This window comes from Ambystoma mexicanum, chromosome 7p (assembly GCF_040938575.1).
Source record: "Ambystoma mexicanum isolate Mex_15411 chromosome 7p, UKY_AmexF1_1, whole genome shotgun sequence".
Lineage (NCBI taxonomy): Eukaryota > Metazoa > Chordata > Amphibia > Caudata > Ambystomatidae > Ambystoma > Ambystoma mexicanum.
The window spans coordinates 217769830-217786442 of record NC_090939.1 but is presented as its reverse complement, the minus strand read 5'-3'; the positions used below and the strand labels follow the sequence as shown (position 1 = coordinate 217786442).

Below are 16613 nucleotides of genomic sequence, written 5' to 3'. Positions count from 1 at the left end.
TGCATATGTCTGTGGTTTCTTGGTACCGGTCACCGTACCTTTGACTGGCATCTGTCAGGTGATGACTGAAAAAAGGCTCTCGGGGAGTGTAAAGGTCAATTGGAGGTGGAGAGGTTGCCTTCGAAGCGTTCAAAAAGAATCGATGAGTCGAGGGATTCTCCTCGACGTAAAAAATCTAAACTGTCTATATCGAGATGTCGATCAGGCCATTTTTTGTCTTTGAAGAAGGCCAAGAAACTGCGTCATTGGTCACCTTCGATTTCCAGTGATTCCTCGGCCTAGGTAATCAAGTGCCCAACTAAATCGGACTCCCCAGTAAAACGGGATGCATTTCATAATGGGATGCTCATTCTTCGAGAATGCGGCCCGACCCCCTCGAAGGACGAGCAGAAAGCGTATGCCCCTGACGATCTGCATAAAAACGACAAAGGGAAGTCGAAGACGAAATCTTCAAAACCGAGCCATAAGCCGGAACTGTATCGAGAGAGATTGAGGGCTTTGACAAGTCAGGAATCCAATGCATTAAGAGTTCCTTCAAAGAAGCATAAGAAGTAGACTCCTTTGCTGACACCATCGGAGCGTTTGACACAGTATCCAAGTAGATGCCGACAAAGGCGACCCTGACTTCGAAGTCATCGTCGACGATTGCTTCGAGATTGTCGAAGCCAGTGGTAATACATCTATGGCCATTTATGAGGGTAATTAACATTCAGATAACGCACCACCGTTTGGGTTACAGTGTGGCACTCCTAATGTGCCAGATTAAAAGACTTCTAGGACAACCTTCAGTCGGCCAGTGGGTTAGATACTTCTCCTGAGTTAGAATTTGGCAAACCAGATCCTACTGAACATGCTGACTCTTCATATAGGAGACTAATGAGTAAGGTTACAGTTTTTAGGTTGGAGCAGGCCTACTCCTTCGTTTACACAAGATGACATGAAAGTTAACTTGGATCAAGGTCCACAAAAGGATCCAATTTTGCCATTTCACACTGCACTACAAGGTCTCTGCAAATTGGTAGACACCAAAGACTGCTGCAGTGAATAAAAATGTTGCTAGAAAATGCATACACCTAGCAGCGACCCAGAGTATCTGACTAAACATCCAACAGCAGAAAGTTTGGTGGTTCAGGCTGCTCTTTCTGCAAAGCAGTCGGCATACCCATCCATCCCTCCTGATAGGGATAAGAGAGTGGATGCCTGGGCGAGGAATATATTTACTGCTGGCAGTATGGCGTTATAGTCAACTAATATTACTTGCACCTTCTCAATGTTTACGTTTACCCTGTGGGACTGCATAGTTCTGGCAGCTATGACTTCCTGGCAATCATGAAGGATGGTAAGGAGGCAATGGGTGAATGTCTCCAGTCGTTTCTGGATACTGCAGACTGCATCAGCATATCCATGCAGTGTTACGCAGGTTTGCGTGGTGGAAGTGCGCATTTGCACCACATGTGCAAGTTAGACTACTCCAGATGCCCTTTGAAAGTTTGAGGCTGTTTGGCAGCAAGACGGATGAGAGTTTGGAAAAGCTGGAGACCTCCAAGGCGGTGGCTTATTCCCTTAGCACCGCCATTAGACAGCCTCGACAACCCTACTGTGGCTCATCTTCCTAGAGGGCTAAGTTCTTTTGATTCTATTCATTAATTGGAAGAAGACAAGCCGGTTGGAGAAGATACCCTTGTGGTGGAAGAGGTTCAAAGTTAACCCAAGCAGCAGCAGTTTTACCATCCGCCACTTCAGCCGCCTCTAAACCATTTTGAGACCTTGACTCACAAGACCCTGGTGGGAGGCATACTTACTCAGCATCTGAAAGAATAGTGGGGTATTACTTCAGATGCTTCGGCAATGGAAACAGTATCTCAAGGTTACTGCCTCCCTTTCCAAAAAACACCTCGGGAGCATCCACTGGGGAACAACTCTTTCAAAATTCCGGATCCGCTCTTTGTGCACGAAATGTTGACCCTGCTAGAGAAAAGTGCATTGGAACATGTACCTGTAGCGGAAAGGAACAAGAGTTGGTATTTCCCCATACTGTCTGATTCCCAAAAAGGACGTAGGATTGAGACGCATCTTGGACTTAAGAGACTTGAACAAGTTCCTCTGCAAGGACAAGTTCAAGATGCTTACCCTTTGCCAAATCCTTTAGGCTCTCCAACTCTCGATTGTATTGTTGAATCTTCAGGATGCATACTTTAATGTGCCTATCCATCTCAAGTACAGAAAGTACCTGAGGTTGGCATTTGGCAGTTCTTATTGTCAGTTTCGAGTTCTGCCATTCGAGCTGACCTCCGCCACAAGGGTTTTCACCAAATTGATGGCAGTGGTGGCAGCGAGTCTCAGAAGAGGGGGATTCACATCTACTCTTACCTAGGCGATTGGCTGATCAGGGCTCGTTCACACCGAACAAGACTGCACTGTGAGGGAGAATGATCAGAAATGTGCTAATTCCCGCCACTACATAGACCTCCAGCAACTGGATTTGGAGGACTTGATATTTTTTTAACCTGGAGAGAGAGACCCTTTTTCCCACTCTCTCATATTTTAATGTGATTTTGTACTGTTTCTTCTGGTTGTGGAGTCTGACAAACTCCATATCATCTTTTACATTGTGTCACGCAGCACCTTCAGTGCCGTGGCACAGGAAAGTCTCGGATTTCCCAAAGGTTTAAATACTTTCTCTGGGTTAAACTACTGTTTCTCAGAGCAGTAAAGTGCAATTGAATTTACTTACATTTGTAAGTTTCTAGACGCAGCACGCGCGGTCTTACAATAGGGTGCTGAGGGGTTACCTAGTATCCCCTTTGTCTAGCTTCTCATGTAACATTTTTTATGTTACCCTTTTCTCACTGAATGGCTGGTGGCAGTGGTTTCGTTTTAACTACCATGGTGTGCATTTACCACGGGCTGCTTTCCCAGGTGCAGTAAAGCACCCAAGGGTGCCATTTTTGTCACCATGGCCCTGGTCGTCTTTTTCACCATTTCTTTGGACAGGTCCTCCTTGAGATTTACTCTGCGTGCCAAACCAGGTTTGGTCCCATTGTTCGCTTTGCCTTTGGCGGAGTTCACAAGTGAAGCCCCTCTGGTTCCAGGGTGTCTCGGGTAGGCAGGAAGTGAGGGAGCCGCCCGAAACTCCCTGTGCTTGGTCTCCTAGGAGAGCCAAATGTACTCTATGGTGATTGGCCGGCTGTCTGGCAAGGACAGCCACTCTGCTGGGTGATTGACAGGCTGGAATGAATGGGAGAGAACTGAATAAAAGGTTAGGCTTTTGGCTTGGAAGGCAGAGTCGACCACTGGACGAAGGAACCGAAGAAGAACTTGAAGAGGATGCCTGCTGCAACTCCTGGACTATTGGTTTGCCCGGTGAAGCCCTGCTGCAGTGCCGTAACGCCAGGTTTGCATCGACTGAGAAGCCCCTGCAAGGACGACTTCTCCCCTTGAGTTGGTGGGACCAGTCAAATGCAAAGTAAGCCACCTGGACATCAGTCTCTGAGATGGTTGAATTTCCACATAATTGCTGCTGGAAACTGTAGAGCCAGAGGGAGGAACACCAGTTTGTGGGCGTTGCTTTTAAGTTGGCTAAGAGCTCCAGGAAGATCCTCCGGACTCCCAGAAAGCAGGACTGACCGAGCCTGAGCCCCCTCAACAGAGTGCGGGACCCCAGAAGCAAGGAAAGTCCTTATCGACAGCCAGGAACTGCGGTGTTGCTATTTGCGGTAGACGCAAGAAGCTGAAACACTGAACAGCCACTGAAAGTGCTGTTTTCCAGTTGCGAGTTTTGACCGTCACAGTGCAGTGCAGGAGTCCCCTGATGTTCCCCCTCTTGTCCCCAAGACTGAGGCCCAGGAACAGTGAGATCTGCAGGGCTGCACCGGAACAGGCTTCATCTGCTGCATCTTTTCTTCATTTTTAAGGCACTGTACAAAGTCTGAGAACTTGCCTCTTACTGTAGAGTTGCTTACATCTTATACTATCCACAAGTCTAATCAGCTTGCGGCCCTACATTTGATTCTTCCTTTCTTCAAAAACTTCTAAACCATTGTGCAAAGACTTTCTACTTACCCACAAAGAAGTGCTTCAGCTCCATAGACTTTTGCCTATTGACTTTGGCTTAGCCTCTTCCACTGAATGACCCTTATCGGGGGATCTGAAAGTATTAGCCTGCTTAAGGATATTTGTGGTCTCTTGTTTGTTCTAAATAATCTTTTCCCGATTCTAAATGCAACAGTGATATATTAATGTCCCCAGCACTCTAGCAATTGAAGTCACCTGAGGGTGTAGGTAGTTTGTGGACAATCCCAAAAGGATATCTACTGATTTAGAGATATTAAGAGTGTATATTTCATGAAGTGTATTTGAGTGTTAGTGTTAGAAGAAGCCTTCTTCGGAAGGGAGCAATATAACTGACAATAAATTAATAATTGTGTATTTAAGAAACCGAGTAAGAGTTTATTTGTATACTTGTAACTGTAAATCTCTGTGCAACTCCACTACAGCTCACATTCACTCCTCTCGAGATAAGCCTGGTTACTCAACACGTGACCAAAACTGTCGTACAAGCTTATACCAAAGGTTGGGTTTCCTATACCTGTAGTCAGAATTGTTTGTAGTGTTCCTAGAGGGTACTGCATACTTACTTTGCCAAACGGGCACATCTCAGCTTAACCTGCCACTCTTCACAAATTGGGCTTCTCCCTCAATTACACAAAATCCCACTTGATACCGTCACAAAGACTCCAATTTATTGGAGCAGTCCTGGATGCCTTCTCGGGGAAAGCTTTGCCACCTGAGAGGAGAGATCAACATATTCTGCAGATGGTCACCAGATTCCAGAATGCCCAGCATCTTCCGGCCTTAAATTATTTTTGAGGTTACTCAGTCTCATGGCATCCTGCATTTTTCTGGTGGCAGAGGCTCGTCTGAGAATGAGATCCCTTCAATGGGCTCTGGGGACTAAATGGTCCCAGGTTTCAGGAAAAATGTCAGACCACCCATAAGTTCTGAGCAGATTCTCTCTGAACCGTCTGTGGTGGGCTTGCAAGGACAACATTCTCTATGGAGAATCTTTTTTGCAGCCATACCCAGAGATAACGATAGTGGCAGACAGCTCAATCACATGGTGGGGAGCCCACGCCAACGACCTGACAATCCGCGGTCGTTGGTCTCCATTGGAGTCCAAACTACACATCAACCTTTTGGAGCCTAGGGCAATTGGACTTGCCCTGAAGGCCTTTCTGCCCTCTGCATGGGGAAAGAATTTCCTGATGACGGATAACACAGTGGCCATGTACTACCTCAACAAGCAAGGATGTGTAGGGTCATACACTGTGCAGAGAAGCAATGCAGCTCTGGTTTGGGGCAATTCAAGAAGGAATCTCTCTATCAGCAGTTCACCTAGCCGGAAAAGAGAACACGGCGGCGGACACTCTGAGCAGGCAGAGCACAGCCTTCCACGAGTGGGAACTAACTCAGGAAGTCCAAGAGATCTTCATCCTACCCCTCAAATTGATCTGTTCTTGACCAGTGTCAACCGGAAGTGCGAGCTCTTCTGCTCCAGGGAATTTCCCCAAGTGGAGCTCTAGGATACATCGTCGTAGTGGACTGGGAGTTTCCACTTCTGTATGCATCTCCTAAAGTCCCTGTAATGCCTTATGTGATCAGGAGGTTTAGAAAGTTCAGGAAACCCATAATCCTAATTGCCCCGGATTCGGCCAGTAGGATGTGGTACCCAGACCTTATGGACATGTCCATCTTCCCCCCCAATACGTCTTTGACAAACCGTGGATCTGCTCTCGCAAGAGGAAGGTCAGGTTCTCCATCCAGAGGTCAAGACACTTGGCCTTTACACATGGTTTCTGAGAGGCTGAGGTACAAGGATTGGGACCTCCCGGAACACGTAATGGAAATTTTTCTTTCGACCAGAACGCCAGCAACAAAATATATGCAACGCTGCCATTGGGACAAGTTCAGCAGCTGGTGCATGGATAAGAATGTGGATCCCTTTCTGTGACACACCTATGGTGCTTATCATTTTGTTACATTTGGCCAATCTGGGGCTCCAGATTGGAACAATTAAAGGTTACCTTGTGGCGCCATCTATTTTTAAACACTCTTCAGATGAGGATTCATATTTTAAGATCCCTCTGATTGTTCAATTCCTAAAAGGTCTTACTAATGCGTTTCCACCAGTTCCATTCAATGTCCCTGTATGGGATCTCAAGCTGGTGTTAAGATTTCTGTTAGGGAGAATTCTCTGTTTAGGCTGAATTTCCTAACCTAGTGAGTCCCCCAGCAGCTTTGCTGGATTTTTGGGATTTATTTTTTTCTCCTGCCAAGAGTGAGACTCTCTTACCCTCACTCTTGGACATGATTTGAGTGTATTCCTTTGACTCTAGATGTGTTTTAATGGGCTATGGGGTCTTTTACTCCATAGGGCTTCATGTGTTTTTGTGATGTGTGTTACACAGCACCCTCAGTGCAGTAACACAGGGGTGTCATAGTGACCCCCCAGTATAGACTCCATACCCTGGGACTGAATACTGTCTCCCAGGGCATGTAAAGTCACCATTGACTTTACTAGTCTTGAATTCTGAACAGAACCAGTACAAACCATCATATTGTGGACGTACTGGCCGGGGCAATTCGATTGCCCCGGGGTCTGTTAGTCGAGGGGGCACGTCTCCGTCCCCCCTGATCGAGTTTTGGCTGGTGGCAGTGGATACTACTTTTTATATTCAACCGCGAATATTTCTCTGGGATTTTCCCATTGTTCGAGGCTACTATCTTTATTTAATTACGATAGCCTCGAACATACTGCCGGTTTATTTAATTATTATTAATTCTCCAGTTGGTATTTTTTGCCAAAACTCGGTTCTAAAATGGCGTTTGTGTTCTCTTCTGTGACTCCAACCCAAGTCGAGCCCTTTGTTCCACTTTGTTGGCGGGCTTCTCCACAGAAGCCCTCCAAAGTGGTGCCACTCTGTCTGGGGTACTTAGGAGGGGTGGAGGGGGATTTAGGCACCCTGGACTGAGTTGCCTAGGCAACTCAAGTCGCTCTCCGTCCTGATTGGCCCAAGTGGTGAGCCGGCCGGCTCACCACTTAGCATGTTTGAGTGACAGCTAGGCTGAGTGAATGGGGGTATGCTGCATAAAAGCAGGGCTTTGGGGACTGGAACTTCAGAAGTCGCCACAGGACCTAAGAATCCGACGAGGGAGAAGCTGAGCCGACCTACCACGACGACACTGCCGGTGGAGCTCTGCGGAACCGACTCACCACTTCCCGACGACAGAGAAGATCTCCCGACTGGAGAGGCTTCTTACCCTGACTGGTGGGCACAACCAGTTTTACCTTCTTTCTTCGCACCCCAGACCGGTTTGTGGTCGAACTGCCCGTGCCAAGCACCCCGGCGGCCGGATAGACACTCACCACTGAACCGCAAATCAACGGACCGCTCCCTTTACCTGAGAAACTCCGCTGCTGGTTTCTTCCCTGGCAGTGCAACGGGCTCCTGTCTTCCTCCCCGACGAGATCCTCTCTTCCCCCGGACGAAGCACCGACTTGCATCCGCTGCCAGGAACAACTGCCCCCGCTGGAGTGTTCTCACCACTTTAAGGTACCGTGTCCGCCAGGCCTCCCTTTCTAAAGATTGCTACAAGGTAATAATAACCCCTTAACCTTCTGGACTTGGCTGGCCGCCTTGACCATCTAACTGGTCCCTTTCTTTGGTCCAACTCTTTCTGAACCATTACAAGACTTTTGTGCACTGCAACCGTGTGACCTTGGACACATTTCGTTTCGATCCTCTTAAAGCGGATCCGGCCTACTGACTCTGAATTCACGGTTTTACTTTGCCTTCCTCTCTTGTTATGTTCTTGTAAAAAGTGTTGGGATCTGTTTCGATTTGTTCTCTGCTTTTCTCTCCCTTTTTAAAACGAATTGGAGTGCCATCTGCATTAAGCGCTCACGGCTGTCTGAAAATAAGTGGGGCTTTACTAAAGACTTGTCTAATATTCTTTTAAGGGAGTGTATATCTTTTAGTGACCGTGTTTTTAAATTGCTTACTATTAGTGCCTGTGTGTTTTTCTAGATGAGGTTTTAAATAAATAATTCTCTTTTACACCAAGCCCTGGTCAGTGTTTACTTGCTCTGTTGTGTTCTCTTGACCTATTGTGAATACCCTGTATACTGCCTAACTCTTCTTGAGGGAAGTCTGACTGCTCAGCCACAGCTACCAAGTGAATCTGTGTGGTACAGACTGCTACCAAGTGGGTTTACTGCCAAACACCTGTAGTCTTAAATCTTTTGCAGTGGTCCCAGAGGGAACTGCACAGGTTTCTGCCTAACAGTAACATTAGACGGCAAGTGAGATAGACACTTCCCCAGAGATTGAATTTGGCAGACCAGACCCCTCTGATCACGCAGATGGGTCATACAGACCATTAATGGCTGAAGTCATTTAATTTTTGTTTGGGGCTGGCCTGCACCACGTACATTTTATACAAGGCACTCAAAGAGGATTATATTCTTCCCTTGCAAAGCCGGGTCAGTGCAAACTGGGATACGCTAGAGCTCATTCTGGCAGTAAATAAAACATTGTCAAGTAAATACAGGAACTCCAGTAGCGATCCTTATCAATCGAAAAACATCCAACTTCAGAAAGTCTGGTGGGGCAGGCCACCACATCTACTTGAAAACAAACGGCCTACTCAACGATTTCTCTAGACAATGACAAATGTTATGCCTTGGAAAGAAACGTCTTCTTGGCTGGGAGTATGACCAACACCACGTACGCATTTGCTAAATTCACGTTTACCCGATGGGACTGTATAGCGATCGTAGCTGATCATATTCCCAAAGGGGAAGAACGAGACATATTTTTGAATATTAAAGATGGGAAGGAGGCCATGTGCGAGTCCCTTCAAACTGGTCTCGACTCTGTGGACAGTATCAGCAGAGCAGTGGTGGCTAGCACTGAGATACATTGATTTGTGTTGTTAAACCCTGGGTTTGCTTGTGATGTGCAATCAAGGCTTCTTAACCTGACCTTTGACGGCACACACTTATTTGGCAGCAAGGCTGACTAGAGCATGGAGAAGCTGCACACCTCCAAAGCGGCAGCCAAATCCCTTGGTGCTGCAATCGGACAACCACAAACTCGCCCCAGTGGAACAGCATGTAGGGGCAGGTCCAACAAGTGTTGGTACTCGCCTTCCTAATACCCATGAAGGACGGAGGATTGAGACCCATCTTGGATTTAAGAGACTTGAGCACGTTCCTCAGGAAAAACAAGTTCAAGATGGGTTACCATTTCTCTAATCGTTCAGGTCCTCCAGCTTCAGGACTGGATCGTATCATTGGACCTTCAGGATGTGTATTTTCATGTGCCAATCCATCACGTGCACAGAAAGTACTTGAGGTTCACTGTTTGGTGGTTCTCATGAATTTTGAGTCATTCCTTTTGGGCTGACCTCTGCCCCGAGGATTTTCACCAAGTTGATGGCGGTGGTGGTAGCAAGTCTCAGTAGAGGGGGGTTTCACGTCTACCCGCTACCTGGACAATTGGATGATCAGGGCTTGGTCTCCCGAACAGGTCCCTGGAACATCTCAGCGTAACCTGCCCCTATCTCCACAGACTGGGCTTCTCCCTCTGTTACAAGAAGTGCCACTTGATATCATCTCAAAGGCTCCAATTCATCAGGGCAGTCCTGGATGGGAAAAGCATCGCCACCTGAGGTGAGGGCTCAACACATTCTGCAGATGGTCACTTAATTCCAGAGTGCTCAGATTAAACCCCTCCCACACCCCCTCAATAGTTTTTCTTTTTTTTTTTTTTAGGTTGCTCGGCCTCATGGTATCCTGCATTTTTCTGGTGGCAGAAGCTCTCCGGGGAATGATCTTTCCAATAGGCTCTCAGGCCTCAATTTTCCCAATTCTCTGGCAGGATGTTAGACCTTCAGGTTCCGAGCAGTCACACAGGATCTTATGTGGTGGGTCTGCAATGACAACATTCTGATGGGAGAAACATTTTGGCAACTAGAGCCGGAGATGAAAGTAGTTGGACGCCTCACTCTCTGCGGTCATTGGTCTCAATCGGAGTCCAAACTACATAAAAATATTTTGGATCTGAGGGCAATCAGTCTAGCCCTGAAGAACTTTCTGCCCTCCGTACAGGGAAAGAATGCCTGATAATGACTGACAACGCAGTGGCCATGTACTTCCTCAACGAGAGGTGGTGTAGGGTCACTACCACTGTGCAGAGAAGCCATGCAGCTCTGATTCTGGGCAATTCAAGAGGGAATCTCCCTATCGGCAGTTCACCTAGCTGGTGAAGAGAACACGGCAATGGACACTCTGAGCAGGCAGAGAACAGTCTCCCATGAGTGGGAACCAGCTCAGGCAGTTCTTCAAGAGATCTTCACTCTTGCGGAACCGCTCACAGTTCCAACCGGCAGTGCAAACTATTCTGCTCCTGGGAATTTCCCCCAAAAGGAGCTCTAGGGGACACATTCGTAGTGGACTGGGAGTTTCCACTCCTGTATGCGTTGCCTCCAGTCAGTGTCATTCCTCACGTGATCAGGAGGTTGAGAAATCCATGATCCTAATTGCTCCAGATTGGGGCAGGAGGACGTGGTACCTGGACAGTCTGGACATGTCCATCTGCCCACCAATAAGTCTTGCGCAAAGAGGATCTTCCAAGGGATTGTGTCCTCCGACGTATTCCTTATCTTGGATATCTCCTTCCAGCTCTGCTGGCCTCGGGAAAATTTTTCTCTAGCGGGTGCTGCGCGTCGACGTCCTCCGAGTCGATGTCCCTCGACAGCCGCCGTATCGACGTCGACGTCCTCCTGCCTATAAAGGCAGCGCACAGAGTCCGTTGCTCAGTTCCGTTTTTCCGTGCTTACTCAGTGCCTCGGAATACCATTGCTCAGTTTTGTCAGGTTAATCCTATTTACCTCGAGATATTCGATCCGTACTCGATGGCTTCTTCGTCGGAACTGACAACTCCTCGGTCCGGCTTCAAAAAATGCAGAGATTGTGGGAAAAAGATGTCGCTGACTGACCCTCACAGAGTTTGTCTGTGGTGTTTGGGAGCTGAACACCATTGTTCGGAGTGCGAGGACTGTATGTCCATGGAAGCTAAGGCCCTGAAGGAGCGTAGGGGGAAGCTGGAGAAAGGTAAGACTTTTAAAGCTTATTCTTCCTCGACGAAGTCGAGACATTCGTCTCCTCGTCACCATTCGCGCTCCAGGTCTCGGAGTGGGGTCCCATCACTCCTCGAGATCGAAGCACTCGAAGAGGAGACGTCGAAGATCCCCTTCTCCGTCTTCCTCTTCCTCTGTTTCTCCAAAGAGAATCCCTTGCCCCACGAAACATAGTTCCCGGGCTGAATGGGAGGAATTCCGCAAAAATATGATGTGCGTCTTCGAGAAAGCGGCCTCGACCCCCTCGAAGTCTGCCGAGAGCGATGCTCTGGTCGAAAGACCCGAAGATCAAAAACGCAGCGTGTCGCAGTACCCGGCGAAGGAAGCTTCTCGAGCGCAACTCGAACCCTCGAGTAAGGCTATGACCTCAAAACCTTCTTCGAAGTTTCTGTCGACGAAGGTTCCGTCGACTACGAGGTCGGTGTCTTCGACGCCGTTGTCGAAGGGACCTTCGACACACGGGTCTGTCGACTCAACGCCATCTTCGACACCGGCATCGACGCCAAGAAAAGTCACGGTTACGACACACCGTGGCTATCCCCAGGTCCTCGATGACGATGGTGTCGAGGTTGTCGACTTCCTCGAGCAGAATCCCAATTCTGTCGAGGTCATCGAGGCCTCCGCCTTTGTTTTCGACGCCACGCCCGAAGCCTTCCGGGTCGACAACATTGACGTTTTCGAGGCCAATTATGACAAGTTTGGCACCCTCTGCCTTGGAGATGGGGTTTACACCAATTATGAGTTCAGAACAATTGAGAACTATGTCCTCAATTATGGAAGAGGGTGAATTGTCTGAGCAGGAAGACACATTTGAGTTGCAGAAGAACGCAGGTTAAAGGATCTTCATGATTCCTTACATGAGGCAAGTGGGTTAGACACTTCCCCTGAGATGGAGTTTGCTAGGCCAGACCCGGGGGGAGCATGCTGAAACCCCCTATAGAGCCTTAATGGCCAGGATCACAGAGTTTATGGGGTGGTCTGCACCTTCAGTCTTTCCAACAAGATGACCTCACGGATATTCTTGACAAAGGCCCACAGGAGGATCCTGTAGTGCCCTTTCATAAAGCTCTTCAGAGGAAGATTATGACGAACTGGGAAACCCCAGATGTCGTCCCGGCAATAAATAAAAAACTATCTTCAAAATACAGGGTATCTTCTGCAGACCCAGAGGTTTTGTCAAAACACCCATCCCCAGAAAGTCTGGTGGTACAGGCAACATCTTCTACTGATGTCAAGACTGCTTTCCCTACCGTCCCACAGAACAGGGACGATAAAAAATATGATGCTATGGCAAAGAAAGTTTTTTTTGGCATGTAGCATGGCGTTAAAATCTATTAATGCTACTTGCATCCTTGCTAGATTCAGCCATACACTTTGGGAGTGTGCTTCTACAGCGACTGACTGCATCCCGGAGGGAGAAGAAAGGGAGGCGTTCCTGAATATCATACAGGACTGTAAAGACGCTATGTGCGAATCCCTCCAGACGGGCATTGATTCGGCTGACAGTATCAGCAGAACAATGGCGGCAAGTACAACAACCAGGAGATTCGCTTGGTTGAGAAAGTCTGGTTTTGCCCCAGATGTGATAACACAACAACAACGATTATACTAGGAAAGTAGATATTTTAGGTGCATCATAAGTATGCTAACACATTGGTCAAATGGAGTGCTCACACTCAAACTCAGAAAAAAAGGGGGGGGGGCCACCCAACTCGGCGTACCTATCCCTAAGGAAGAACACCCTAGCCCTGGCGGGGGTGTCTATCCCTGGGTAGCGCGTGGTGTATCGCCTACTAAATAGATATAGAGGAGAGAGCTGTCCCTCAACCTTCTATACTGGTGGCTGTGTCCAGTGACAGACACATATTGTCCAAAAAGAGAACAGAGAAATAACATAAAAAATGGTATTCTCCAGACGGTTGAGCAATGTTCAACAAGGTATGGATTAGATCTTGGGACTGCTTGATCTAGAAGGTAGGTATAACCTGCAGGGCAGGTCAACTGTTTTTTCCTTTCCAAAGTGTATAACTTTACTGGTGCCCGTGGGTCACTAAGGTTGGGATGGAAAACAATTCGTCTGGAGAAACCACTGGTGGATGGAGAGGTAAAACATAGGCAGGGTAAAGCTGGAGGGCTAAAAAATGGCTCTTGTAAAAAGTGTTGAGCTTGCTCGGTGGTGGCGAGCGTGCTACAACAGGTTATTCAGGAAAAAACAAAAATCTCTCTGTCGGTATGCAAGAGATCAGAAGTGGGTCATGAGAGCCCTCATGACCGAAAAGGGTCGACCGGTTTCAATGGCGATAGGGATTTGTGCCATCTTCATCAGGACCGTTAATTTTAGATGCAGGCTGGGTTGCCAAGGTTCAGAATACAGCTGAACATGATCGAGAAAAAATTCTGGTGTCTCCTGTAGGGAGACAAAAGGAGGGGGAGGGGAACAGGGGGAAAAAACACGATCAGGGCAAAAAGGGGTGGCACTGTTAACTGTAAGAACAATGCAAATGCAGAGATGGAGCTCTTACTGTGTTTGAGCATAAGAAGCAGGAACTGTGAGGGTAACTAATTACAGGAGAGGTTGAGGGTGCCAGGGCTAGTGCAGTTACTTGGTGCCATTGCAAGGTGCTAAAAACACATTATTACCTCTGGGCCAAAGTCCAATGTAGGAGGGAGGAGGCCGATGGACGTCAAGGGTGGTAGAACAACACCTTATTTTTCCCAGTAGCACTAGTCCGGAGCTGTACTACCCAACACAGCACACGGACGCTCTGGAGACGAGCAGCAGCCCTATTACAGGTACACCATCCACCTAGGCCCCACACCTGTGACCCCACACAGCTTCTGGAGTCCACTCTAACATCAATTATATTCCCAACAGGTACGCTTGACCTGTGAGCCCTGTTTGCCGTTTTGGGCATCTACTGTGTGATGTTGTTCTACCACCCTTGACGTCCATCGGCCTCCTCCCTCCTACATTGGACTTTGGCCCAGAGGTAATAATAAGCACCTTGCAATGGCACCAAGTAACTGCACTAGCCCTGGTTTTTCCCCAATAGGGCTCATAGGTTTTTTGACCACCATGGCACTTCGTCCATCCCTGGTGTAGATGGTGCACTCACCCCTAGATTGCACACAAGTCCTTTCCCTTTTATCGCCCCCACGCTTTTGCCCCCCGGCGGTGAGTCCCACCACAGGTGCCCAGGCACCCTCAACCTCTCCTGTAATTAGTTACCCTCACAGTTCCTGCTTCTTATGCTCACCCAAACACAGTAAGAGCTCCATCTCTGCATTTGCATTGTTCTTACAGTTACCAGTGCCACCCTTTTTTGCCCTGATCGTGTTTTTTCCCCCTGTTCCCCTCCCCTTCCTTTTGTCTCCCTACAGGAGACACCAGAATTTTTTCTCGATCATGTTCAGCTGTATTGTGAACCTTGGCAACCCAGCCTGCATCTAAAATCAACGGTCCTGATGAAGATGGCACAAATCCCTATCGCCATTGAAACCGGTCGACCCTTTTCGGTCATGAGGGCTCTCATGACCCACTTCTGATCTCTTGCATACCGACAGAGATTTTTTTTTTTCCTGAATAACCTGTTGTAGCACGCTCGCCACCACCGAGCAAGCTCAACACTTTTTACAAAAGCCATTTTTTAGCCCTCCAGCCTTCCCCTGGCTATGTTTTACCTCTCCATCCACCAGTGGTTTCTCCAGACGAATTGTTTTCCATCCCAACCTTAGTGACCCACGGGCACCAGTAAAGTTATACACTTTGGAAAGGAAAAAACAGTTGACCTGCCCTGCAGGTTGTACCTACCTTCTAGATCAAGCAGTCCCAAGATCTAATCCATACCTTGTTGAACATTGCTCAACCGTCTGGAGAATACCATTTTTTATGTTATTTCTCTGTTCTCTTTTTGGACAATATGTGTCTGTCACTGGACACAGCAACCAGTATAGAAGGTTGAGGGACAGCTCTCTCCTCTATATCTATTTAGTAGGCTATACACCACGCGCTACCCAGGGATAGACACCCCCGCCAGGGCTAGGGTGTTCTTCCTTAGGGATAGGTACGCCGAGTTGGGTGCCCCCCCCCCCTTTTTCTCTGAGTTTGAGTGTGAGCACTCCATTTGACCAATGTGTTAGCATACTTATGATGCACCTAAAATATCTACTTTCCTAGTATAACCGTTGTTGTTGTTATCATATGTTCTCCTTGTTAACGGTTTAAAGGACGATCACGGTTTTACTGTGCACTTTAGCTTTCCAAGTATTCCCTGTTGTTTTCAAGTTTTGCCCCAGATGTGCAAGCCAGGCTCTTGAACATGCCATTCGATGGCTCTTCTTTGTTCGGGGAAAAAGGCGGATGACAGTTTAGAGAAACTGCAAACTTCAAAAGCAGCAGCAAAATCCCTTGGCGCTGCAATCCGTCACACCTTTTCGTCCCACAGGAACCTCTGCGAGGGGCAAGTCCTTTCGCTTCTACTCCGCATTCGGAAGAGGGAGAGGACGACCGGCTCAAAGGGGACAAAGAAGAACTACCCGAGGTGGACGGGGTAGATATTCAAAAGCCGCAGCAACAGCAGGTGCCTCTTTACCATCGGCATCTGCATCAGCTGCCCCAAAACCACTCTGAGGACTTCCCTCACACAGGACACCTGTAGGAGGCAGGTTGACTCAACATCTGGCGGAATGGCAGGCTATCACATCAGATGCTTGGGCATTGGAAACAGTTGCCCAAGGTTACTGCCTGCCTCTCCTACGCATACCTCAGTCATCCACCGGGGATCAGCTCTCAGAAAGCTCCAGATCCGCTCCTCTTGCAGGAAATTTTGGACCTGCTAGAGAAAGGTGCCATAGAACCGGTACCTGTAGCGGAGAGGAACAACGGCTGGTACTCCCCTTACTTTCTCATTCCAAAGAAAGACGGAGGACTGAGACCCATCTTGGACTTGCGAGAATTGAACAAATTCCTCAGGAAAGACAAATTCAAGATGGTCACTCTTTCTCAGATCCTTCAGGCCCTTCAGTTCCAGGACTAGTTGGTATCTCTGGACCTTTAGGACACGTATTTCCATGTGCCTATCCATCTCAAACACAGGAAATACCTGAGGTTCGCAATTGGCAACTCTCATTATCAATTTGAGTGCTGCCATTTGGGCTGACCTCCGCCCGAGGGTCCTTCACCAAGTTAATGTCGGTAGTGGCGGCAAGTCTAAGGATGGAAGGGATTCACGTCTACCCCTACCTGGACGATTGGTTGATCAGGGCTGTATCTTCGGAACAAGCTCAGATCCAGCTAAATCACGTTTGCCACTCCCTTCACAGACTGGGCTTCTCCCTCAATTTAAAGAAGTCACAAATGATACCATCGCAGAGACTCCAGTTCATTGGAGCGATCCTGGACACTTCCCTGG

General features: G+C 48.0%; 1 protein-coding gene across 4 annotated transcripts in view; it reads left to right on the top strand.

Moving 5' to 3' along the window:
* DYRK1A (dual specificity tyrosine phosphorylation regulated kinase 1A) overlaps positions 1-16613 on the top strand; it is a 1390196-nt gene that overhangs the window by 951963 nt on the left and 421620 nt on the right. The gene's annotated exons all lie outside the window — the stretch shown is intronic.